The 24,711-nt window shown below is 50.9% G+C and overlaps 1 long non-coding RNA gene across 2 annotated transcripts; it reads right to left on the bottom strand.

Moving 5' to 3' along the window:
* Positions 1 to 16: 16 nt before the first annotated feature.
* LOC142902413 (uncharacterized) lies at positions 17 to 20,708 on the bottom strand. 2 transcript variants are annotated; one of them, XR_012929083.1, is made up of 4 exons: positions 20,612 to 20,708; positions 11,007 to 11,161; positions 4,755 to 5,167; positions 17 to 3,390 (listed from the first exon to the last, which is right to left on the bottom strand). It is a non-coding gene; the product is annotated as an uncharacterized LOC142902413 (long non-coding RNA). The 2 variants fall into 2 exon arrangements; XR_012929084.1 differs by lacking the exons at positions 11,007 to 11,161; positions 20,612 to 20,708 and adding an exon at positions 7,319 to 7,715.
* Positions 20,709 to 24,711: the final 4,003 nt, after the last annotated feature.

The following is a 24,711-nucleotide window of genomic DNA, read 5'->3' as shown; positions in this document are numbered from 1 at the left end:
AGATGAAATACACAACGAGGTGGTCGAAAATGTTTATTCAGTGTACAGTGTGTGCTCAGTGCACGTGCAGTGCACGAGTGCTTCAGTCTCTGATGGAAGAGCTGCAGGGGAAACAACACAAGCAGTTGCATCGCACATTTGTTCCCATGAGTTGGTGAGATATTTGAAAAGTTGCAGTTCTCTGGGAAATCTTTGTTTCATAGATCCGTAAAAAAAAAAAAAAAAAACTAATTTGACTGCGCCCCCTTGAGAGACACACAGTCTGTTTCAGTTCAGATGGCCTTTTGCAGATTTGGTCCTTTGTGGTTCACAGGATGCAGAAGAAATCTAACAAAGAGAGAAAATAATGACAAAAATAATGATCAAAAAATTTTTTTCTTCATAAATCAGCAGAGCAGCTGGGGGATTGCTCAAAAATGAAAAAAAAAAAAAAATTGTGTGGTAATTGAGAAAAGTTAATAAAGATTTTTTTTTCCTCATGTTAATATATCCTGAGCAAGAGTAACCGAGCCGACGAGGACATTCAACATGCAGCACCGTGGGAGCCCGGCAATCTGCTCCTGTCTGTATCCAGCAAATACAACCTGGAAACAGATGTTGCTGCTCTCGGATGGGTGTGGGGGGTGTGTGGTGGAGGGGTGAAGGGAGTTGGGGGGCGGGAGGGGTTGGTGAGCTCACGGCGGCGGTGGCCACCGGAGGTCATGTTGTGCAGCGAGAGCATTGACGGAGAGCCGAGCGCCTGACTTGACCCCGGGTGAGTTACTGTGCGCAGGTGGGCAGGATGGGTGGGTGTCAGGGGAGCCCTGGGGTCACTCACACCCCACCTGCAGGCCCCTGTTTGTAGGTGTGAAAACGGCTGTTTTAGCGTCACTAGCGAGGGAGGGCTTCACTCACAGAGAGAGAAAGACATAATTTCCGTGCTTCGCCAGTGCAAAACCCATCTTAAATTGTTGCTCCTGTGCATCGAGCGCTCCTACTTGTGCCCCCTACCCCCACCCCCCCACTCCTCCTACCCCTACGTGGAGTGTCCCCATCATTCACTGCGAGCTTACTTAACCAGCAGAGTGGAAGATGAAAGCGCCGAGCATTCGAGTGCCGTCCGGCTTCCCTGTTTGATGGCCGGATCGTGAAGTACGTCTCAGAGCTTTTAGCATTCCTGAGCGACTCTGGAACTCAGCCCCGAGAGCGCCGCTAGGAGGAACCCCCGCCTCGACTCAAACGTCCCGCGATACCGCGCCGCTGCGCTGTCTAATCTGACCCCTGGCAAAGTGCAAGATATCTGTTTGTGCAACTGCTGCGAGAGGCGAGAGAGTGCGATAGTGTGCGGCGGTTGGCCATCGTTTTTTTTTTTGGTCTTTGCCAGGTGCAGCGCAAAGCCTCCCGTCTGTTGATGTTGTTTTTCTTTCTTTCTTCTTCTTCCCCTCGTTTATTCTGAGGCTGCACGGCTGGTATCTAAGTGCTTTGTGTGAGCCGCCGTTGCTGCTTTCTTTTTTTTTTTTTCTCTGCATGCTCTCATGCTTTCTGTGGACTCTGTGGAGATTTGGGTAATGGCTTCCTTCGGAGGGAGAGTCGGAGTGTTCGCACCAGGGGTCCCAGAGGCTGTTTTCCTTCTCCGTGTCCGAGCCGAGGCCCTCAGCTGTTGCCTCTCCGAACCACCTCACCATCTCCACAGTCGACAACATCTGTCATTGCCACTCAATCAGCAGCTTCCTGAACCTGGGAGGTGAACACGTTCTAAAACTGCAAACACAGTGTATATTTTTCTTCTCCTCCTCTTCAGCCGTCGCTCTTCCTCCGCTAGGAGGGAGCGACGCGACTCCCTCCACCGCATTGTCAGCGAGCTGCAGATAAACGACACGGCAGCGTCACTTTTCACTGACCCTCCTTTTCAGATTGAAATCGAGGGATGAATCCGGGGCCTTCACGGTGCCGGCGCTGGAGCTCAGGCTTTCACTCTCCCTGGAACTGGAGTGGGTGGTGTTGGGGTGAGGGGTGCGGGTGGGGGGGACACTCGGCGAGCCGCGTTCTCCTCGCAGTGGGAAGTCGTTTGTCAAAGGCGGATCCCCTCAGGAGCTGCGCTAGGATTTACGAGCTTCCTTCACTGTTCACGGGGGCACATTTCCCAGAATTACACTCATTCATGATGGGTGAAAGCATCCAGTGGGGGAAAGAAAAAAAAGAGGGGGGGTAAAAAAAAAAAAGAAGAAAAAAAAGGAGAGCGGTGCCTCTCGCCTCCATTCAGCAGCGTTGGCCTCTAATCTCTGCCGGGACGGCCCACAATGACAAGGGAAGGCAGGCAGGCACTCACAGCCAGCGCTGGACTCTGTAATAAGGCAGAGCCACAACGGACAGCATTCCACGACACACACAGGAACTTTTCACACTCTAGAGTTCACCGATGTTTTCAAAGCGCATTGGAAAAAAATTAAATTTTTTAATATTAGTTGACTTTTATCCACTTTAGATTTAAATCAAGGCAAATTAAAAAATAAATCACCTTGACGATGCCTTTGGCACTGCTGCTTTGTAACTGCTGGAAATAATTGTCATTATTTCCAAAATGCCCTTTTTCAATTGGGCCGTGTTAGCGCGCGCGCTGCGACTGTGGCTGTCGGTGTGCGCAACAGATGTAATGTAAACGGTGCGGTGGTGGCCGAGCGCCCTGCGCCCATTACCAGCCCGGCTGGAGGCGGTCAGCAGGATATTAGCTCTGGACACGTTTCACTCAGCGGCCTCCCGACTCGCTCATCACCTGCTAATCGCACCGACCGCCGTGCTCCACTCATTAATACTTCAGAGTGGCTTGCCGACGGCCAGTTCAGTCTGGTGGCCTAGTTTTCAACCGAAAGCAGTCAAACAAAGCAGCCGGAGGACATTTTGGTAAAAAAAACAACCAAAAAACCCCCCCAAAACATTGGTCAGCTACCGTCGAGTCCGTGGCGCTCCTCTTTTGGTGCTGTTGCTAGGAGACGGCGGATCTGAAATCTGGCTTTGACAAGGTGCACCTGCTTCGGCGGGCCTGGCACGCTCGGCGTCGGCACTCTGGAAGCACGAGAGGGAGAAGTGAACGGAGCCGCGGCGATCTTGGGGGAATTTTCCTGCTTTTTTCTGTCTTGCTTCATGCGATTAGATAAGCCAGCTGAGTGGGGTCAAATCATCAGGGACGGGTCTCTGTGTGTGTGTGTGTGTGTGCACTGCAGCTAAAATGTGCTTCTCCAAAACTACAAATTGCCCTTCCTCCGTCTTTCACAAGTAAACAGTTCGACTTCTCAAAGCCGACAGAGGACAAAAGGGAATTAAGCATCACGCGGCTCTTGTGCTCTTGAGGAGGAAGCAGAGCATCCTCTCTGAAAGCAGCCACATCCACTTCACCGCTCGACTCTGTCGTGACTGTAAAACATGGAAGGAGAAACGAGAGAGGGTCATGAGGAGCACTGCAACGCACTGGCGGTAACGAAAAAAAAGCATAAAACACGTGCTTGTAAATCTAAAGCCTCCGAACAATCATCAGCAGCGACGCTGAGGGGATCGAGATGAGCCATACTGGAGCAATACTGGGATCATTGGGATAAAAACACCAGCTTGCAAGTCTGTTTCAGGCATTTTCTTCATGCTGAAAATAGATTTTTTTTTTACCTGATGAATCTGAGAAGATACATAGCAACTAAACGTCCATCACGTGAGGTTTAAAACAGCCCTGCAGTTTGTGTCAGCCTCTGCCGTGTGGCTGCTGCTGCTGCTGCTGCTGCTGCTGCTCGGTGCATGTGTCTGCCTGGAGAGCCTCCAGCTCCAATCTGGAAGATGATCAGCTGGCCGCGGCGGGGTGCGCCGGGGATACCGAGGGCCAACGGCCAATAAACGCGGCCCCGCGTACGCACGCCGACCCGCTGAGCCGCAGAGTGTTAATTGTGCTGTGGGTCATTAGGCCGAACACGGGCATATTTTAAACACGGCCTCCGTTGCAGGCTGTGACCTTCTGGCTGATGCTGGCCTGGACGACGTGGGCGCCAGCGCCAAACTGAGCAGCGGGAGCCGCCAGGCCATATTTAACACTGTTTTTCCCTTCATTAATATAGATGAGTGAAGCCGACCTAGTGGCCTTGTTACAAGACAGTATATATATTTAAAAATCTGTAACTTAGTTATTTTGCACCAAAAATAAATTTGGGGTCATCAATGTTCTCGGTTCTCCAATCGTTTGCCCCGCACACATTGCATTTGCAGCGTTAAAAACTGTAGTTATAATTTGTCCTTGTCTTTGCTTTTGTCCTTCGACCACTAAGGCCCCGAGGGAGTGAATTCACGCAGGGATACGACAGCGTCTGTCGTCCAGGTGAAGAATTGAAGGTTTTTGGAGATTTATTCTTCTACTTGAAACAAATGAAAACAATGGCTGCAGCCACTTCTCTTGCCCTGGTAAAAAAAACATAACCCTTCCCAGTGCTGCCCCCTATGCCAGCAGCCCCAAATATACATAGAAAACCGAGTGTTCCAGAGCTATAAAATACCTCCAAAATAAAAGTATTAATGAGCATTCACATTAACTCAAATAATGCTAAATATTATGATCAAACCAAAGGTGTATTTATCAAGCCAAACAAAACAAAACCATTAAATATAACACAAATGATAAATAGCTCCAACTCAACTAAATAAACAAGATGGGCAAAACTGTGCAGGGCCACGCCCAGCTCTGAGAGAGAGAGGTTAAAGGGGGTCATCCTGGAGAAACTCTTACCTCTCGGGGAACTCACCTCTAAAACACATGACGGCGACCCGCTCGGGTCAGTGGGCAGCTGCCCTGCGAGCTGCTCAGCCAGGCAGGTGGAGTGTGAGGACAGTAACAGTCCATCAATCCTCATCCGCTCTGCCGCTTTGATGCGTCTGTCTGGGGCGGCCAGGACGCTGCTTGAGGTGCGTTGGGCCCACTGGCGGTTTGGTTCCCTAGTTTTTGGGAGCACCGACTGATGATCAGTGGGGTTTTTGGGGTCTTATTTTTCCCCCCAGTGCTGATGTGTGCAGGCTTATCGGGGCTAAGGAGGCAGAGTGAGACAGATAAGAGCGCCTGGAGCTTCAGACTCATTTTACCCAGTCTGTCCACCTCTCCAGGGCCTCCATCTGTAATGGACTGATGGGGGAATGTAGGGGATGTGGGGGAGGGGTGGTCCTGTAAAGCAAAAGCATGGCACAGATGAATCTTTATCAATCCATATCTCTCCACATATAATTTATGTATTTAAACTCGAGCTGTCGAAGTTAAGGCGCTAACGAAACGTGCAGCGATCGTTTCGGCGTCTGGTCTGTTTTGTGCGCGAGCAATCTGCAAGTAAGCTGGACAGGAAGTCACTCAAAGAAACACAGGAGAATCTGGTTGATTTTCAAAATAAAAGCTATTTTCAAAAATAAAATACCGCAATTGACAATTGTGTATGTTCGTGTACGTTATATTTGTCAGTATCTAGTTTCAGAACAAACCTACAAACACACACACAGAGTATACAAAACACCTGTCAAATATCTTGTTAAGTTACATATAGAGCAGGGTAAACAATTTCCAATTTGCGATTAATCGCAAGTTAACTCAAGACACTAATGCGATTAATCGCGATTAAAAAATTTAATGAACTGACAGCCCTAATTTAAACCCAAATTAATGCTTATTGCAAGTGTGACGAGAGTCAAAATGTGTTGCTGGGTTCGACCCTGCCGGTCACCACCAGTTGATAGAGCAAACAGGAAGGGATGGTAGTTGTCATACAAAACGTCCAGGCGGTGAGGAAAGACTGCTAAGTAGCTCAGAGTGAAAAAAACAAACAAAAAAAAACCCCACACAGCTCTGAAGCCCCAACGACTTCATGTATTTGCAATAACAATCCGGGCTGAAGGGAGGTAAAGGAGAAAATTACAACCTTGAACGTGCCCCCTAGCAGACCACAGCTGCAGCCCAGTGTAAATACGGGCCGTGAGTGGCATGTGGCAGGATCCAGAATGGCTCTTAATTTGTCCCCGCCCACATTTTCAAAAGCGCCTTGGAGGAAATATTCTGCCGCCTTGAATACGTGAAAAAAAGAGTCGGAAAAGAGTTTTTTTTTTTTCCATGTGTGCCATCCTTTCAATCTCTGAGACCCATTTGTTAGTTCATTGAACGTGCAAAATCTGCAAAAATCACAGAAGAATTTTTAATTCCAAAAATCTGCTCATCAAATGACACCGGCAGCACAAGCGCGTCAATGACAACATCTGCAGCGGGTTTTGAGGAGGCTGCTCAATCAAGCGGAGCCTCCACTTGACATTAGCATGCAGGGCCTGAACCTCGGGGACGGACGGCGCTCGGCAAACCAAAAGATCAGCGCCGTCAAAAGAGGCGGCGCCCGTCTGCGAAACACTGAGGAGGGCTTGTTGTCGAGCTGCCACGCCCACGTCCCCGACTCCCTCGGTGGCGGCAGCCTTTTAACCCGGCCCTCTTCCACACTAAACAGTATTTCCATCAGACGGCACCAGAGTGCCCCGGTGGTTTGCACTGATGTCACCATCAATCTCCCTCTTCCTGCCAGAAGAGGCCTTTCACAGAAGAAAGAAAGAAAGAAAACTCACACTCAAGCAGCAGCGTGCAGCAGCAGCAGCAGCAGCAGCAGCAACAGCAGCAGCGGATCAACGGCGCACCGAGAGACTGGCTTCGGTTCGAAACACCATGTCTTGCTTTCAGAAACTCAAGACGTTTGTTTCTTCTGTTTCGTTTTCATCCTGCAAAGGAGCAGAAGACAATTTTTTTCAAGGGCACAAGTTCACGCCGCCGCACGCGTCTTTCAACGAGCTGCGCAACTTGAACGTCACAACATTGATCCTTTAAAACATCAGGTGTCGAACTCTGGCCCGCGGGCCAAATTTGGCGGGCAGTGTGATGATATTTGGCCTGCAAGGCAATACAAAATCACTACTACAACTGGTCTGCCACTATTATACAGAATATGTACGCTAATACAACAAATCCCAGAATGCCCTGCTGGTATTTTCACATCTATCAGGACAGGACTTTCATTGATGGATATTAAGACTTTTTTGGTTTCCTGTTCTTTTATTTTGAAATGTCTCTTCAGTTGTTCCTGTGTTCCCCTGAGACACGATTCAGCTCCGACTTGGCGCAAAATCTAAAAAAACCAGCTCCGTCCCATCCGGGACGCAGGTTCTGGATGGAGTGGGACTATATAAGCAGACGCTCTCGTGTTACCGCCGCCTCGCAGGGTGTGTCAAGGCTGCCGCGCATTCCCCTGCAACTGTCACGCCGTATTCGGGGGCCCTCGTGCGCTCAGCTCCTCACCTGCCAGGCGGCTCCTCATTCCTGGGCTTCCAGCGAGGTCAGCGGCCGTCTTCGCCCCGCTGAGTCGACGGGACATGGCGTGAATTCAGCCTGCGGAACCGTTGTTGTCGGAGGGCAAAGCCAATATCCTCACTGGCTCAACAACCAGGACCCCAGAATGCAAGACGGCGGCACATCAATTTCAATGAAGTTGCTCATCCAGCGCATATGCCAAAAAAGCATGACTCTGTAACGCACGTGATCTATTTCACTCATCAGAACCATCCTGGAGAAGGTCACTTACAGACACTTCAGGACGCAGCCAATCAGAACGAGCTCAGAATAAACTCTTTTCTGCTGATTTTCTGGCCTTTATCATTTTCTTTAAATGACTAAAAGACCAATAGAAGGATTTGCTATGAATCGCGTTTCAGGTCACAGTCGTCCTGTTTGAAAGGCCTTTATTTTTGTATTGCAGTCTATGGGAAAAAGGCTTTTTGGACCAATGGGATGTTTTTGCTGCAGTACTTCGAGTGACCACTGGGAAGAATCGGCATCCGGTAGCCGGTTCTTATTACACATCCATGGAAGCAACGCTAGAAACAAGCAGAAGAGCAAAGTCAGAGGTCAGGGGTCATTGAACTCCAAAAAACAACAAAACTACAGAACAACAGCACAACAAATCATCAGCTTGTAGTTCAAGCGCTGAAACTGGGCGTTTTTGTGTTTTGTGCACCAGGCCGTAAACACCGGGCTAAGTACAGCGGCGCAAAAATAACGATTCTGCTCGTTGGTGGATTTACGGGCCGAGTGTGAGGCCGTGCCGCCACCAGCAGCACCAGCAGCACCAGCAGCCGCCGGCAGCGTGCAGACGTCTCCAAGCCGCTGCCATAATGGGAGTTAATAAGCACAACAACCTAATTACACGTCATAAAGGAGAAGAGCGGCGTGTCTCAATGACTCAGAGGGGGGTCCGTGAACAATGGGCTCCATGGCTGGGGGGGGGCAGAGACCTCCTGACTGTGACCCTGACACATTCACCCCCATCAAAAAAAAAAGAAACAACAAAAAAAACTGCAGACAAACACACGGTGGTTGACATCCACAAAGAGGCTTTCACTGTTTTTTCTCCTCTCTTCCTCTCTTTAAGCATCGTCGAGAGGCCCGTCGTTATAATGTCTTTATGGACACCGGGGGGGGAGAGAATGGACGGCCGCGTGCGCCCCTATAAAGTAGGCGGAGGTCAGGCAGAGGTCGCGTGCTGCGTTGACGGCTGACTGTCAATTCAAGTCGACGGGGTAAAAAAAAAGAGAAACTGCGGGGGAAAGTGGAGGACGTGCGGACAAACGGCCCAATAATGACTGAAGCTGCTTCCGCCGCCTTCAAAGGCTGCTGCGCCTCCTCACTTCTTCATCGGGCCGAGCCGCTTGACCCGCCGCTGAAAGGTCCTGACAGGCTGCAGCGCGACCCGACACACTTTGCTTGTATTTTTACCGTCTGTGCCAACGCTGTCTTCAATTGAGCTGCTGGTGCTGCTGTAAAATCAAACTGCTGCACGAGGCAGCGATTCCAACCTCTTGTCGTGCACTTTTCTAGCTGGCTCTGCCTTCGGGGCCGGCGCGTTAACAACGCGGCCGTTTCATGTGGAGAACAAAAGAGCCCGACTAAATCCTCCTCATATGTTGCAGCGCTGGGAACCCGGAGCCCTTTACCTGCTCATAAAAGCGGCCTCGTTATGAAAGCGGTGCCCTGCAAAACGCTGGACATGACACCAAATTAAAGTTGCCATAAGAAGAGTTTTATTATTCCTCCAGAGACGGAGGCCTTAGGAAGAATTCCAAAGATCAGGACGCAATATATTCCATCATCTCCCCCGCTTCAATGGTCCGAACCTGTTGCACAATAACCTGGTCCACAACAGGGCAAACCAGAGCAAAAATAAGCGTCGGTTCAATTCCCACATGTGGATGAAAGAGCCAATCAGCTCTATTGTCCAAACAACCCAGCACATTTAATCTCATTGATTTTAACGTCATTTTTTTTACTGCAACATCACATTCACCCCCACCCCCCCCTAGAACCCCTCAGCGCTCGGGGCGCAGAAACACTAAACTGCACACGCAGTTAACCATGTTACACGAGTCTTAAAGCTGGACGGAGCCTGGACGCTAATGCGGCGCAGACGCATCTGTGAGTCACGTGCGCCGCTGCGCCGTCCCGCCTGCTACCGTGCACAAGATTTTCTCACCGGCTGATTTACTGGCCTCCCTCGCAAACATCATACGAAGCCAAACTGTGCACGGACCTCCAGTGCCCCCCCCCCCCCTACTCCCACCCTCGGGGGCTTTTCCTCTCTTCCGGGACCTCTCTGCGAAGGTCGCGGGGTCGCCCGATTCACTGCAGCCAAGGTGCGACGCGCGGCGGCCCGTTTGATCTGCGCCGCCTGTAAATTAAGCGGCCGATCGACTCGCGGCGTCATTAACGGGGGCCCGAATTCACGTATTTATGGGGGGGAAACTCGCGGCCCCAACTTTCTCAGCGCCCAGGCTCCTTTGAGGAGGCCGACGGCGCAGCGCAGGGGTCCGCCTTTCAACCTCGGCCACATGACTTCCCACAGATGATGGACTTCCAGCTCGGGGGTCTAATTGTTTTTTTTTTGTTTTTTTTTTACTACTTAGGTGGTGTTTTATTTACCCTCTGCAACAAATGAAAGGCACTTACTGCAGGGTTCCTTAGTCTCCGTGCATCAAACTAACGTGCGTCATCATTGAATCCAGACGGTCACTCCAGAGCAAAGGTGGGCAAACTCTTTGACTGGCGGGGCCACAATGGGTTCTAGAACTTAGGGGGGGCCGGAGCAGCAGCAGATGGATGGAGTGCTTTGGTGAGCCACCTCATAGGAGGAAAAAAATACATCATGGGATAAGTAGGAAACATGTTGCTTTAATGTCTATTAAAAATGAACTAACGCCTGACAACAAAATCAGTGTCTTTGAAGCCCCACAGTATGAAATAGCTCTTTATTGAAATCTCTCTCGAAACACTGAAAAAAGGATGCAAAGCAGCCATTTTATGACTTCCTTCATATTAATAAAACTTCTTCAAGTTCGTCGGGCCAGATTAAAAAAGCTTAATGGGCTGCATATGGGCCCTGGGCCATAGTTTGCCCACCCCTGCCCCAGATGCAAATTTCTCCTGGAGATCAATAAAGATCCTCTTCAAGTTGATGTTGTAAATACCATTGCTTCTCCTCTTGTACATGTACTGACCCATCTGGAAGTCCAAGTTGGTGCCTGCCTGCCTGCCTGCCTGCCTGCCTATCTATCTATCTATCTATCTATCTATCTATCTATCTATCTATCTATCTATCTATATATCTATATATCTATCTATCCATCTCTATATCTATCTATCCATCTATATATCTATCTATCTATCTATCTGCTCTTCTCTGCCCTCCTAACTCAGGATTTAAAGCGTTAACACCCGACCGCTGTGTTGCTCTTTGCTCCCTCCAGGTGGGCTTTCACACGCCCACAGTGGACCTTCTTCTTCTCCTCCTTCTCACCTCTGACGCTCGGCTCTCGCTCGCAGGAGGCGTCGAGGCCACTCAGGGTTTTTTTTCTTTTCCATCTACCCACGATGGATTTCCCATTAGCTCCTCTGACTTGGAGGTGCCGTGAAGTCATTCGCCAGCGGACGCTCTCACCGGTCGGTGGTCTGTCAGTCTGTCTGTCTCGCCCACGTCATGGCAGCGTCTCGACTTCCTGCGAGCTCACACGTGCGCAGGCTTTCCACAGTGGCGGCGGCAGCTCGAATCTGAACTTCCTTCATCTGGTCAGACTTCCTCTCTGATCGACCACGCTAGTAAACACAGAGAAGGAGAAAGGAAAATAAACACCTGATGACACCAGGGAGGTTTTCTTTTATTGCTCAACTGATTGTGCGTTCTGTGTCGTCGTGCTATTCTCTGCTAAATAGGTTTCGGTTGACTTCAGTTGACTTCGCTCATCTCCAGCTGCTCTTTGCTCTCCGCTCCGTCGCTGTGGGAGGAACTGAAGACATCAGACTTCCCTTGTGGACGACCTGCGCTCAGAACACGGCCCGTTTTGTTCGCGCTGCTGTTTTTTCTTTCTAGTTTTGCCGATGTAGACGGCCAGCAACACACAAACTCACACACACAAACTCACACACACATGCACAAACTCAGCCGCGGCAGCCCAAACTAAATCTTCCCCTGCCGCCGCTGCTGATCTATAGTCTGAGTGCCTGTTAAACACACCGGGGTCATTCACTAGCCGAGCCCTGTGGCCCCATGGGATGTTTGTCTTTCGATCTGTCAGCCTCCATATTTTCACAGCAGCAGCAGCAGCAGCAGCAGCAGCGGCAGCAGCGGCGTCGGCAGCGGCGGCTACGTGGAAACAGACCCCCCCCCCCCCCCCCCCCCCGCCCTACCCCCGACCTGCTGACGGTGACCGTCGACGTGATTTACAATAGTGAGGGAACAGATCGGACCTAAACGGGAGAGCACGAGGGCCGACACGTTTTCCAGTAGGAATAGAATGTGTGCAAGTGTGAGGGTGTGTGTGTGTGTGTGTGTGTGTGTGTGTGTAGCGGAGGGACGGGGGGGAGGGGCTGTTCTGATGTTCTGATGAACATTCACGACTCGCGGCCATAAATACCCACAAACGTTTGGATGTGTAGGCTATATCTGAAACTAGGTGTAAGATATCTGCCATCCCTGTATAGCTGTCACTCTGCGCGTGTGTGTGTGTGTGTGTGTGCGCGCGCGCTATGTGCTGAAACATAATATTACGCACAGTCTCCAGATTCGCTCTCCAGCTAAAAAAAAATGAGCTAAATAAATGTAAAAAAAAAGTCAGCGACATCATCAGCTCGGAGGAAACAGGAGTTGCTGCGCAGCGCAGCGAGCTAACGTAGGACACATCTGTCCGTCTTTGCATTTTGCTTGGCGCGCTCGGCTCTTTGTGCGCGCACAACACGTGCACACATGTAGACACACACGCACAGACACACAGACACACACACACACACACACACACACACAGCAGAGAGATTTATGAAGCTGTTTTCTGGAATGCGGAGATGGCTCAACGAGTTCCTCAGTGCCACGAGTTAAAAAAGACCCACGAGTGGGGCAAAAGTCAATGTGTCGTATGCAAGAAGGGGAAGGAGGAGGAGGAGGAGGGGGAGGAGGAGGAAGAGGAGGGGGAGAAGAAGTGGAGTCCAAGTTCCTGGAAGGAGAAGCAGCCGTTCATGTGCACCATTAAACAACCGCACACGCCTGCATCATATGTCACATGTGCCGGGACACTGTGTTGTGATAAAGACGGGCAGCTGCAGACTGCACACTGCACCCCCCCCCCCCACTCACACTCACAAGTCAATGAGCTGAAATGCGGGAAGAATAAAATATGAAGTGAGAGGAAGATGCGGAAGGTGCAGGTGCAGCCAGCAGGTATTTGACTTGCTGCCGCCGCCGATAATTGCTGCTCTTGAACGCCACACTGGTGGGCGGGGGTGAGGTGGGGAGGTCACGGTGGTCAGGGTGAGGCGCTACGGTCACAGAACGTCCTGTCCTGGCCCCCTTCCTGCTTGCTGACAGCGGTATGACATCACCAGGGGGTGTGGGTGGGGGCTTTTGTCCCCCCCCCTCCTTTTTTGTTGTATGTGTGTATGTGGGGGGGGAGTGGTGGTGGTGGAGGGGGGGTGTTGAAATTTTTGCACACAAAGGCGGCGCGGCGCTTCCTATCTCCACATCTGAGTGGACGCAGCACTTTTGGAAATCCCTAACCAGATTAAAGCGCGCGGAGCAATCAGCTGTCAGCCGGCGTGCACGCACGCACGCATGCACACACACACACACACAGGGCCGCTTCTCAGAGCCGCGCTGTTTGAACTGAACATGCGAGGGCCACATCCTACACAAGCATTGTCTGTCAAATGGAATTAGACGCTGGGAAGCGGGCGGAGCCGCTGGGGTGGAGGTGGGGGAGGGGATGGGGGGGGGGGGTAGGGGGGACAGAGAGAGTGGGATGGGTGCTGCTGCTGCACACAGAAAGAAGAGGAACTCCGACTCACCCAATTTTAGAAATATCGCTTTTATTTTGCAAAAAACCTGTGAAGGAAACGCAGCTAACGAGTCGTTGCTGTCGTCACTGCCAGGTCATTATGATTCTTTCACTTTACGGGTTCTTTTGCAAACAGATTAAGCGACTTATAGATATTAGCTGAAGTATACAGTTTCCTACTCAGAGAAAAAAAACTAAACAATTGCCTATTGGTGGTATTGAATTTCAAAAGGTCACATTTCAAGTTGATAGGCAAAAAAAAAACACAAACAGATTTTTATCTCAGTTGAAACGGACGCGCTCGCTATAAAATGCTTTTTCTCCGGCGCTGCTCGTCCGCCTCGACCCTTCTTGTTTTGAGTATCCGAGTTGAGTTTGGCAGCGGGTTCCCACCGCCTGCAGGACCTTTTACGTAGACACACATCCATCCGCTTACATCAGCGCAGCCCCCTCTGAGAGCCAGCGCTAAATTGAGGGTGAAGCCCCCTTATCCTCTTTACTTTCAAAGAAATGTCTCTCCTTTGGCTCCAACCCTCGGCCCTCATGCTAATCCCCAGAAACAGATGAGTAGCTGCTGCTGCTGCTGCTGCGGTCCAGATGTGCAACTGCAGCATCAATGCATTTTTCTCAGAAGGCGACGCAACCCAGAGACTCGGAGAAGCTGCACATGATGTCATTAAATTCCACAGACGATGTTGCGGCACATGTCTGGACTCGGCTCAGATTTGCTCCTGCTTTTTTGTTATTGGTGCTTTTTACATTTGATTTTTTTGAACTTATTAGCGTCTACGGATGCAACAAAAAAAAAAAACATTTCGCCAACCCATCAAAAACAAACATTGCGCTTCGGTCGGCTGTCAAAGCGCTATTAGCTGATTTGTTTTCACACCAGAGAGACGTGAGCTGAAATATTGAGGCTCATATAAAGTCAGATAAGACTAAAACATGAATCACGTTTACGCACAGTCAGAAAACTTTATTGATCCACGAGGGGAAATTGCTTGGATCTTGTTACGCCGCCATTTGTGAAACTGCCAACGTGGGGAATCTAATAAAAACGCGGCCGCCGCAAAAACACATCACGCGTGCGTGTAAATCACATCGCCGCAATTTTTTTTAAACGCACTTACAGCAGATTACAGGCAAGAGTTTGAGAATTTTTTACGAAGGGAGGAGCAACAACCAGGGAAGCTCTCCTCCAGTTACCGCCGGCCTAATTAAACCATCACGCAAACCCGAGTGTCTGTTTACGAGGAGGCGAGGTGACATGAAGCCCCTTAATTGGAGCGGCCAACAAACAACGCCGCTTTCAAAAAAAATAGGTCAGCGTGGGCCAACAATGGACGAGCGGTCAGAAGGCATTGTTTCTCTTTTTTTTTTTCTCTCCAAGGGACGACACGAGGGACTCGCTCATTTGCATGGCGGAGTCACGCCGCGGCCTTTGAAACTCACACCATTAGCCGAGTTGATGGGAGCGCCGCTCGCAGTGGGCACGACCGGAGCTCGGCTCTAATCAAAGCCGTTGACCTACGAGCGGAGGGGAGATTAGCGCCGAGCAGCCGCAAGCTAATTGGGGCCTTTGCATAATTGAAAGTAACATGAATATGAAACAATTTTGCAGACGAGCTCGTCGCGTCGTCGTCTTTGTGTTGAATCAGCAGGCGTCCACTCTCGGACCTCGTGACATAAACACATCGTTCATCATCATCATCATTATTATTATCATTATTATTATTATTAACAATAATAATGTCATTATCATCCACCTTTGTCTTTTATGGACAAATACGAAAACTAAATCTACCTAAAAGTTGTCATCACGAACGCACATCCACGGCACTCAAACTGCTCCTCCCCCACCTCCTGCCCCGCCCCCGCCCCACCCCCGCCCGACTAATCAGCGGCCAATCAACGCACGCACGACCTCCCCACCGACCCCGGCGCCGTCGTCTGGCGGACGCAGCCGAGCGGCTCTGACTGGTGTCGAGGCCCGCGGTTCAAAGGTGAGAACCGGACCAGTGCCATCCTGGAAATTAGACCAGACTAATTGTTTGTCAGTCCAATGTGATTACATGTGAGTCCGAGGGCACCAGCCGCAGGGCGGAGGGGGGGGAGGGCAAAATTGAATTATGGATGCGGCTGCGAGCCGGCGACAAAAGGACCAGTCCCAACTTTAATTAACGAGGATGCTTTAACACGTTAACAGCCTTTTAAAAAAAGAAAGTCGCCGTCGTCGTTGGGTGTTTTTTTTCCCGCCCGCTAATATTGACACAATGAACGAGTCGGGTGACCCGGAGATCAATCGGCCCGATCGATGGGACGCTCGCGGCCGCTCAAAGTGTCGTTTGTGCTCGTTTGCAACCTGACACTAGCTGTCAAAAGTTGGGATTCACTTTCTCATGCATTTTCTTTTTTTTTTTATCTTTACAACTTTCTACACTGCATCAAATACATGAGCAAGATATATGAAATCATACAGCAAAGAAAAACTTTAAACGTTAACTCTGAACTTGCTTTTCATGACAGGAGGCTATTTTGAAGAAATGAAATATAAAACGTTTGACTTTTCTTTTTTTACACTTTTATTGTTTCCTACATAAATTCCTTGTGTGTTCACACGTAGTTTTGATGCCTTCAGTGAGAAACTGCAATGTCAATAGACGTGAGAATGAAAGAAAAGACATTAAATTCTTAGTGTGTGTCCAAACCGTTGAACTGCTAGTGTATGTTTGGGCGTTTTGCTGGTATTTTCTCCTCCGACTCGAGGGTCTTGGAGGAGAAGGGCGTCGCAGTCGAGGCAGATTTCCAGTCTGACCAACTGATCGATGGGCTGCTCGAAGAGATTCGCTGCCGACGAGGCTTCGACCTCGACGCTGCGCCTCGGTGTCCCGGAGGTGAAACAACGACACCCCCCCCCCACCACCACCACCTTTCAACTGCTTCTCCTGCCTCCGCTAACGCCACCCCCCCCCCCCACCCCTACCAACACACAAACCAGCTAATTGCCATTAGCATACGGGCATTAGCATATGAGCGCTGGGTATTTAGCAGTCAGGGCGGCGCTGCTCGCTCCCAGCGCGGCCTGTTTAACTCTGTCAGCAGCTGGGATCCTCGGCCGCAGACGGCGGCCGCTCCCTCCGCCAGAGGTTCAGCGCGCTGCCTTTGATCAGATAAATCCTTGTGTCAATAGAGGGCGCCGCCACGCCCTCCGCTCGTTGATCCGCGGGGGTTAAAGACGTTGAATGCGCTCTGGGTAAACTGGAGGTTTAAACCCCCCCCCCCCAAGAAACTCTCTCCTCATCCCCTCATCTCGTCTCTCATCTCCTCCTCCTCCTCCTCCTCCTCCTCCACCTCCTCCACCTCCTCCTCCTCCTCCTCCGCCTGCTGCCGAAGGTGCATGCGGCCTTCCAACGTGCCCGCACACGGAGCGCCGTGTCGGCAGGCCGTGCACTTGTTTGCGCTCGGTTGTTTTCTTGACCCCGATCCACACGCGGGCCCGACGTCCGCTCTGAGTCGGGAACATTCCTCCGCTCGGTTTTGAAGTTTTGCCGGAGCCGAGATGTGGAGCCACGTGCAGCTTTAGAGAAGCTGCTATAGAATATCGTGCAGCAAGCAATTCCTCGCCGTGTGGAATGCCTATTTTGGGCTTCTGCATTTTTCTGCACGGGGGGGGGAAACCCTCAAAAAAAGAAAAAAGACAGAAGCCAAAATCCTCCCTCTGACAGCGACGTTGAGCAATGTGCAGCCAGCAGAGGAGTTTTTTTTTTTATTATTATTATTTTAAGTGCTCGCACTGTACGACAACAACGCCGTGGCTCCCTTCCTGAAATCCTGCTATTTTTGGCAATGTAATTATTGTCTAGACGTGCTTCTGCATTTCGACAAGAATCTGGACTTACTCACACTAATTGCTAATACGCAGTGACGCGGGGCAGCGGAGAAAAGAAAAGAAGAATTTATTATTTTTAGATTTTGGGATTCACCCCTCGTGCCTCGAGCTGCAGCATCTGGCAGCCGGACAAAAACAGCTTATGATTCCCACTAACAGACATCTGATGTGTCGCAACATGAAAGGGCCTCTGGTGCATCACGGAAAAGTTGTGAATGTTAAACTGTGCGGTGAAAATCAGAGGTTTTTTTTTCTTTTTTTCTCGCAGCGCAGAGAAGATGAGTGATGAGTTGGTTCTTCATCACTGCTGGAGGAGTGTGTCTGACTTCCTCCACCCCCCCCAACCCCCCGCTCGCTCTTCCTGCCTGCGACAGAGGGCAACGAGTGTGCCGCCGCCGTGAATGCCGTGGATGTGCGCTCTGGCTCTTTAGGAGGGTCGGACAAAGAGCCAATCCCAGGAGAGCATCCATCAGCGGGGCCGCGAACTGCTCGGGCGCACTCTGGCCCCGGCCGTCAGTGCCACAGAGGGACCGCGCCATCAATCAAAGTGTCCTCTGCGGTGGGCCTTGAAAGGCGTGACGTGGCTGCAAACAGTAATCTGACTCGTCGGACCTCTTGGAGGAAGAGGGGGTGGGGGGGTGAGGGGGAGCGGTGTTGTCACGTTGTCGTAGTGTTGTGGTACTCGAGCTTGGTCTTGGACTCCAGACCAAGGGTCTCGGAGGCATTTTGACTGGGTCTTGTCTCGGCCTCACACCGGGCGGACTCCAGACCGGTCGAGACTCAGCCAACACTGTAATAACACGATAATAATGTAAAAGAATCCAACTGCTGCCGTTTAAGCTCCGTTTGTGACACCCAGAGTGGCACACACCCTTACTCCCAGCTCATCATTTTTTAACTTTATGAAGCAAAGTTGTTTGTTTTGAAAATGTTGCTGTTTGATTAAGAAGCAAACTTGAATTCAAAGCAGATACTGCTCATTTCTCTTTGATATATTCAGCCTTGGTCTCGATCTCGATCTCGATCTCGGTGCTCTCTGGTCTTGATAATTAATGTCTCGGTCTCGGTCGGTGCCGTCTTGACTACGACGCTCCGTTGTCGGGGTCCCTGCATCAATCTGCTCGCGTCTCTCCTGGGTTCCGGGGGCCGGAGCGAGAGGCCTTAATGGGAGAAAATGTCCCACCTCATCGCCACCTCCCGGGGCCGCCATAATGGAGCATCCACGGTCATTAACGGAGCGCAGCTCCCACCTCAGCGGCGCCCATTCACGCTCTGTCATCATTCACGGCCATCACTTCCTGGGAGTTTAATGGCTTTGGAGCTCCCTTTTATCCCATTGTCTCCGCAGCCTCTGTCTCCCGTCCCCCTGTTTTCCTCCCTCTTTTTTTTGGGGAGGGGAGGAGCAAAACCAGGAGGACAGGCCCTGTTAAGTCGGGGCGTCGGGCCTGACCTCTGCGCCCCCGTCGCTGGAGACTCTCCTCCGCTTTGTTTTGGGCCTCTGTCCCCCTTGCCAAGGCAAATCAGAGCCCGGCCGGGTCACGGCGAGAGGGAGCCGCCGGGGGTCTCATTGTCTTCCCATTCACATCAGAGACGAGCGGCCCAGAGTGGACATCAGACGCTTCCCTATAGCCACACACACACACGCACTCTGAGTGGTGGACAATGTCCACACAAAGTGACAGCTCCCATTGGGAGAGGAATGCGTGTGAATCAAGGAGCTTCAAAGACGGTAATATTTGATTGCCAAGCGCCGTTTTCTCCCTCTTCCATCATCTTCACGCAACAATGCGGAAGGCTTACAGTCAAACCCGTTTACTGTAATGTAAAGCCTGTCATATAGCGTTCTGGGGGGTGGGGGGTGGGGGGGTGGGGGGGGGAGTTGCCGATTGTCCGAGTTGGACGCCGTTTCGCTACCAGTTGGAGGGTTAGTGGGAGTATAGTTCTAGCTTCTGTTCTTTAGGGGGCAGGAGAGAACCAGGGAGGGGAGAAAACGGAAAAAACAGAGGGAGAGAGAGAGAGAGAGAGAGAGACAGAGAGAGAGAGAGAGAGAGAGAGAGAGAGATTGGCTGGACCGCACAGGCAGAGGGCCGAGAGGTCGGAGAGAGGTGGTGACTGTGAGGTAAGATTAGGAGGCAGCTGAGAGAGAGAGGGCACGCGGCTCCTCTCCTCCTCCTCCTCCTCCTACACCTCCTCCTCCTCCTCCTCCTCCTCCTCCTCCACCTCGGAGCAGCGCACATTCCCGCCGTGGCCTGAAGCCAGCGGCCGGGATTAGCGGGGCGAGAGAGGGAGAGGAGGAGAGAGAGTGAGAGAGTGGCACTGGTAAAAAAAAAAAAAAGAAAAAAGAAAAAACGCAGGTCATTATTTCCGTGCATGGGCGCTAATCAGGGTGTAAATTGCCGAGCAGGTCTCCTCCTGCGGCTCCGTCCTCGGGGTCGCAGACGAGCCTCCTGTCGATCTGTCGAGCGTTGACTCATCTCGCTGACGTCCGCTTCCTCTTTGTTTGCAGCTTAGGATGTTTCCCGTCCCTCGGCGATACCTGCGGGGGGGAGAAACTGCAATCTGTCGGCGTGTCTGCCTGACCACTGTTGACCAGCGGCACCTTCAATCATCACATGTGAGGAGCAAGGCGGCTGGAAATCACGCTGCACCTGAGAATCATTGCGTTCTATTCACCTGATTATTGAGAAACCCCTTCCTGTGGACACCGGTGTTGCTGATAAACCGCGTGGCTTATCCGTCTAAAGAGAAACCAGCAAACTGATTGGATGAGCCTCCCTCTTCTTCTGTCTGGTTGCACGGATGCGGCGGTTGCTACGACTGCATCCCTTCTTATCGCTCTACCAGGAACTCGGCGTACACTCGCTTCCTGTACGATCTTCTGCGGCTTTTTTTTTTTTTTTTTTTTGTAGGGCATCTCGCAACTTCCTGCTATGTCACAACAGCAAAGGGAGACGATTGCTTACGTAACAGCGGCTATACATACTTTGGACTGGGGCTCGGAAATCTCACGGCGGCAAACAGTTGTGAGCTGGATCACATTGAAAAGTGGGAGGTGAGCGACCTGGCTTCAATTGAAATGTGTGCTTTATGATAGCGGGCATATGGATCAATTCCCTCTGTGTGTTCTCGCCCTTAAAATCCTCTGGCGAGGAGCTGAGAGCTGAAAACCACCGCATCCATTCATGATTCCCCCCCGCCCCCCCTCACACCTCCTGCCTCCTTCCTGCCGCCTCTCAGTGACGTCATGGAACCATCTCTCACACACACGTGTGCGCGCGCACACACACACACACACACACACACACACACACACACACACACACACACTTTCACCTGGTTTGAACACTATGCACAGCGGTTTCCTTCCCCGGCTCGTGTAACAGGACGTGTTAGGGTGAAAGACCTCAGACGTACTCAGAAAACACACAGGAAAAGGTAATGAGCAGCGCAGGCAGCGTGCACAACAATAGCACGTCTCGTCTTTAATCTCAAAAACGTGCCTTTTTTTTTTTTGTGCGCTGCTCTCTCACAGCTCGAGAGTTATCAAAGGCATCTTGGAGCTGAAGGCTCTTTCAAAGAATAAAAATGAGATAAAAAAAAAACAAAACAAAACATGTTTGCCTAAAAACGACTGAGTCGCACACTGATAGCAACAACAGCAAGTGTCACGGTTCCTTAACGACCCTCCTCTGGGCTGGCAGGGGAAACCACTGGAAAATGACTAATGGGATCGGGTAGCCGTGCCGTTTGATTGTTCCCAGATGCCTTTCTTGTGAAGTGACAGCGGAGCTCACATCTTGTTGTTGGAACGAGCGTTGCCAAAACAGGATGGAGACAAAACACGGGGGGGGCCCCTCCCTGACGTACGCGGTGTCGTAGGACACGAGGCAGGAGCGGACTCAACTGCAGCAGAAAGACAGCCTCAACAAGGATGCAAAGTGCAATAAAGTGAAAATGAAATGAAAAAAAATTCTCAGTCGACGACGACAACTTGGCAGAACACGACAAAAGGAAAGTGCAGAGACACTGCGCGCACACAAGGTAACAGGTGTAGACCATCATCGTGATGACGACTAATTAGGCAGCGTGCAGAGGGGAGGTCAGGGTCAGAGGCCGAGATGAAGGAGGCGAGTACAAAATACGACAGGAAGCAGCTGCGTTTCCACGATGGTTTTTTTTTTGCAAAATAAAAGACATATTTTCAATATTTCTACAAAGTGCAATTGAAGTACAATGAAAAACCACCTCATAAGAGCGTTGAGACCTTTTCGCCATATTTGAGAGGTTTTTCCAGTTTTCTATTGCGATATTTAGGTTTCGCACAATTCTAGGAGTAGTGGAAACAATTCCAGTGCATCCAGTGTCGCCCAGCCAGCTGGTTTTCACAGTGCTGGATCCCTCCACCTCCCCACTTCCCTCTATAAATAAAAAAAAGTAATCAGATGGATTCATAAAAAAATGGGAGAAAGGAAGTCACACCACACTGGTGTGAACTGCTGTGTTTCTAAATGGGGGAAATGGGAACAAAAACACCATCATATGGGCTTCTGCCCTTTGATCACTCAATCGAAGGAAAGTCTGAGCCAATCAGGTGCTCTGGATGAACAATACAGCGGTTTGTTTAGGCGTCATCATAACAATAAGAGTGATATCTCATATCATATAAAACAGTAAAATAGTGTCAAATGAGGGCCTGGCTCACTCCTAACCTTTGTTTGAGCAACCAGGTGCAGCAGGACTTCACATCCTACAACTGGAGTGCTGGATGAAAGGACGGTGGCGGCGGCGGAGCTCCAGTTGACTTTGGCTGCTGCTGCTGCTGCTGCTCACTGTGTACAGACGCAGAGCCCCGGCTGTGCGTGGACACTTAACCGGCTCAGACTGACAAACAGCTGGTAATGGCAGTTAATCAACAACCTTCCCCAACCCCCCCACCCCCCCACCCCCACTCCCGTCTCTCTCTCGCTCTCTGGCAGTCGACGGCGCACACGGCCCGACTTCCAGCGACACAAAAGCAACATTATCCAGTCACGCTCGGCGCGTGCACGCCCGCCTCGCTCGGCCGGCCGCCAGGCCTTCTGTGTAACTGGCAGGACTGGTTATCTCCATGGCGATGGGAATGCTGGGCCCGGCCGGTGCCAGAGGAGCAGCTGGTCGCTCGGTGGCGGCAGATTTGGGCTCCCAAACAGATTCGGCGCCGTGTGCTACCAGGAGGTGCAAGTAGAGGCCACGCCCCCCCCCCCCCTGCAGCCAACATGGCGGCCCACTCACTTCAATGGAGTCGCTCACCCAGCAAGTACGCCGAATAAACTTTTGGTTTTTTTTTTTTTCCATCTAAGCAGTAGTACCAGTGAGCCTCATGGGTGTATTATCAGAACTGCCGCGCTGATTTTCCCCAGTGGCCACTCGAGGTACTGCAGCAAAAAAATCCCATGGGCCCAAAAAGCAATTTTCCCCAAGACCGCAATACAAAAATAAAGGCCTTTAAAACGGCTGACAGGACGACTGTGACCTGAAATGCGATTCATTGCAAATCTTTCTATCGCAGATTTTTCAGTTATGGTCTCTGAGCTCCAGGGTCCCCTCACTCTGGTGGAACTCAATGAAGCTCCACTTCTGAGTTTGTAAACACGGCTTCCCTCAGCCGATACATCATGAACCATCTTGTGACCAAAGAGAGAGAGAGAGAGAAAAAAAAAAAATCACAATTCCCTGAATTTTTCCATCAAACTTCCAGTTTTTTTCCACCCCCTTAAACTGAGTTATCTCCATATTAATCTCCACATGGCCGCAGGGCAGCGGAGCAGGTCAACTGGCCGTCCAGCATAAATGTGCGATGAGCACAAGTCGTCTCAGATAACTGTGCCTGAGGGCTTGGGGGTGAAGAAGGGGGTGGGGTGGGGGGGGGGGGGGTTGGGGGCCCTCGTAAAAGTCTTCCGTGCACAAAGCAGCCACTGATCTCTCCACCCTAAAAACTCCAATCACACAACAAAGCATCCAGCTTCTCAAAACCTTCTTGTGTAATTCTCCACTTTGCCATTTGGCTCATTGCCCCACCGCTCAGCCCCACCCAACCCCCACCAAACCCAACCCCCCTGCCCCCCGAAGAGACCACTGAAATAGCCCTTCCTGCAGGGAAGAGACGTTCCAGTCGTCACACGTACAAACCAGTTAATTGCCACAAAATCAGGGCCTTGGATTCGTCCTGGAACCACGAGGAGGGCGAAACAATGGCTTTCTGGTTTTTGCGATGCCCACAGCCGAGGCTGCGGAGAGGTGCTCCTGTGCAATTTGCCGTCTCCCAAACTTGGCAGCACAACCGGGGAGGCCTGGCACGCTGTCAAATATCTGGTAAAAAGGGAAAGCGCGTCCCTCGACACTCGCACAGAGTTCACGGAGGGCAAAGCTGGAAGCTGCCGTCTCTCTTTTCTGTGCGGCCACGTGGGTTTGAAGACACCTGGGTGACATCACAGGAGCGTCAGGGTGGAGTTTGGGTTCCACCAGAGAACCTGGAAATATTCACCACTAGCAAGCAGACGTTCTTATCAAACAGAGTCAACGTGCGTTTTGAGACTTCCTCTTCACTCGGCCGTTGCTCCTATCAGGCTCTTTCACTTTCCGTTTTTCAAAAAAAAAAAAAAAACATACACATCTACAAAACAAAACCCTAACAATCTATAAAAAGCCTTTGAAAAATATGTCACAAGCCACAAAAAATATGTTACTCTTTCTATTCGCATTATTTCCACGAAACCACACCTGTGTGTGAGCGACACTCGTGACAAACAAAAAAGGGAATTTTTTTCTCTCCGTCTCTCTCTCTCTTATTTTTTTTTTTCTTTTTTTTTTGAAACCTGGAGGGGGAGGAAGCACGAGGAGGAAATGAAACTACAACGTTGGCCCTGCGCAGACTGTAAGTGAATCACAGGGAATGGCTCTGGGTTTGAACGTTATTTCCACCGGCTACCTGCTTAGCAGAACTTTCCATACGGTCGAACGCAAGCGTGCGAGCGTGAGTCAGTCTGGGCCCGACGCTGCTGCAGTGGGAGGCTGCAGGAGACAAAGGGCTCGATTCTCCGTCCAGTCCGAGACTTTTTTATAGACGTCTCTCTTTTTTCTTTCTTTCCTCCTTTGACATCGGTTTTTAAAAGTGAGCCGTATCATTAGGGAGTCAAGCGCACCGCTCCCCCCCCCCCGCCCACCCCTCCTCCTCTGGGTTATATAATGATCTTCCCGTCGGCCTGCTCTGGTTTTGGCTCTGGCCCGGCTCCAGTCCAAACAGAACCCACTTTGTCCTCCCGCTCTGTTTTTGGCACCAGCTGTTTGCTGCACGACTCCAGCAGCTGACTCTTTTGTTTTTGACTCGCAGCCGGTTTTTTCTCCTTACATCACCCGCTCTCTTGTTTCTCCCCTCCTCCCCCTCCACTAAGTTT

This window comes from Nelusetta ayraudi, unplaced genomic scaffold, assembly GCF_046127955.1.
Source record: "Nelusetta ayraudi isolate G7.1 ecotype Tasmania unplaced genomic scaffold, CSIRO-AGI_Nayr_v1 ptg000094l, whole genome shotgun sequence".
NCBI classification, from domain to species: Eukaryota; Metazoa; Chordata; class Actinopteri; order Tetraodontiformes; family Monacanthidae; genus Nelusetta; species Nelusetta ayraudi.
This window is presented reverse-complemented; position numbering and strand designations above follow the sequence as displayed.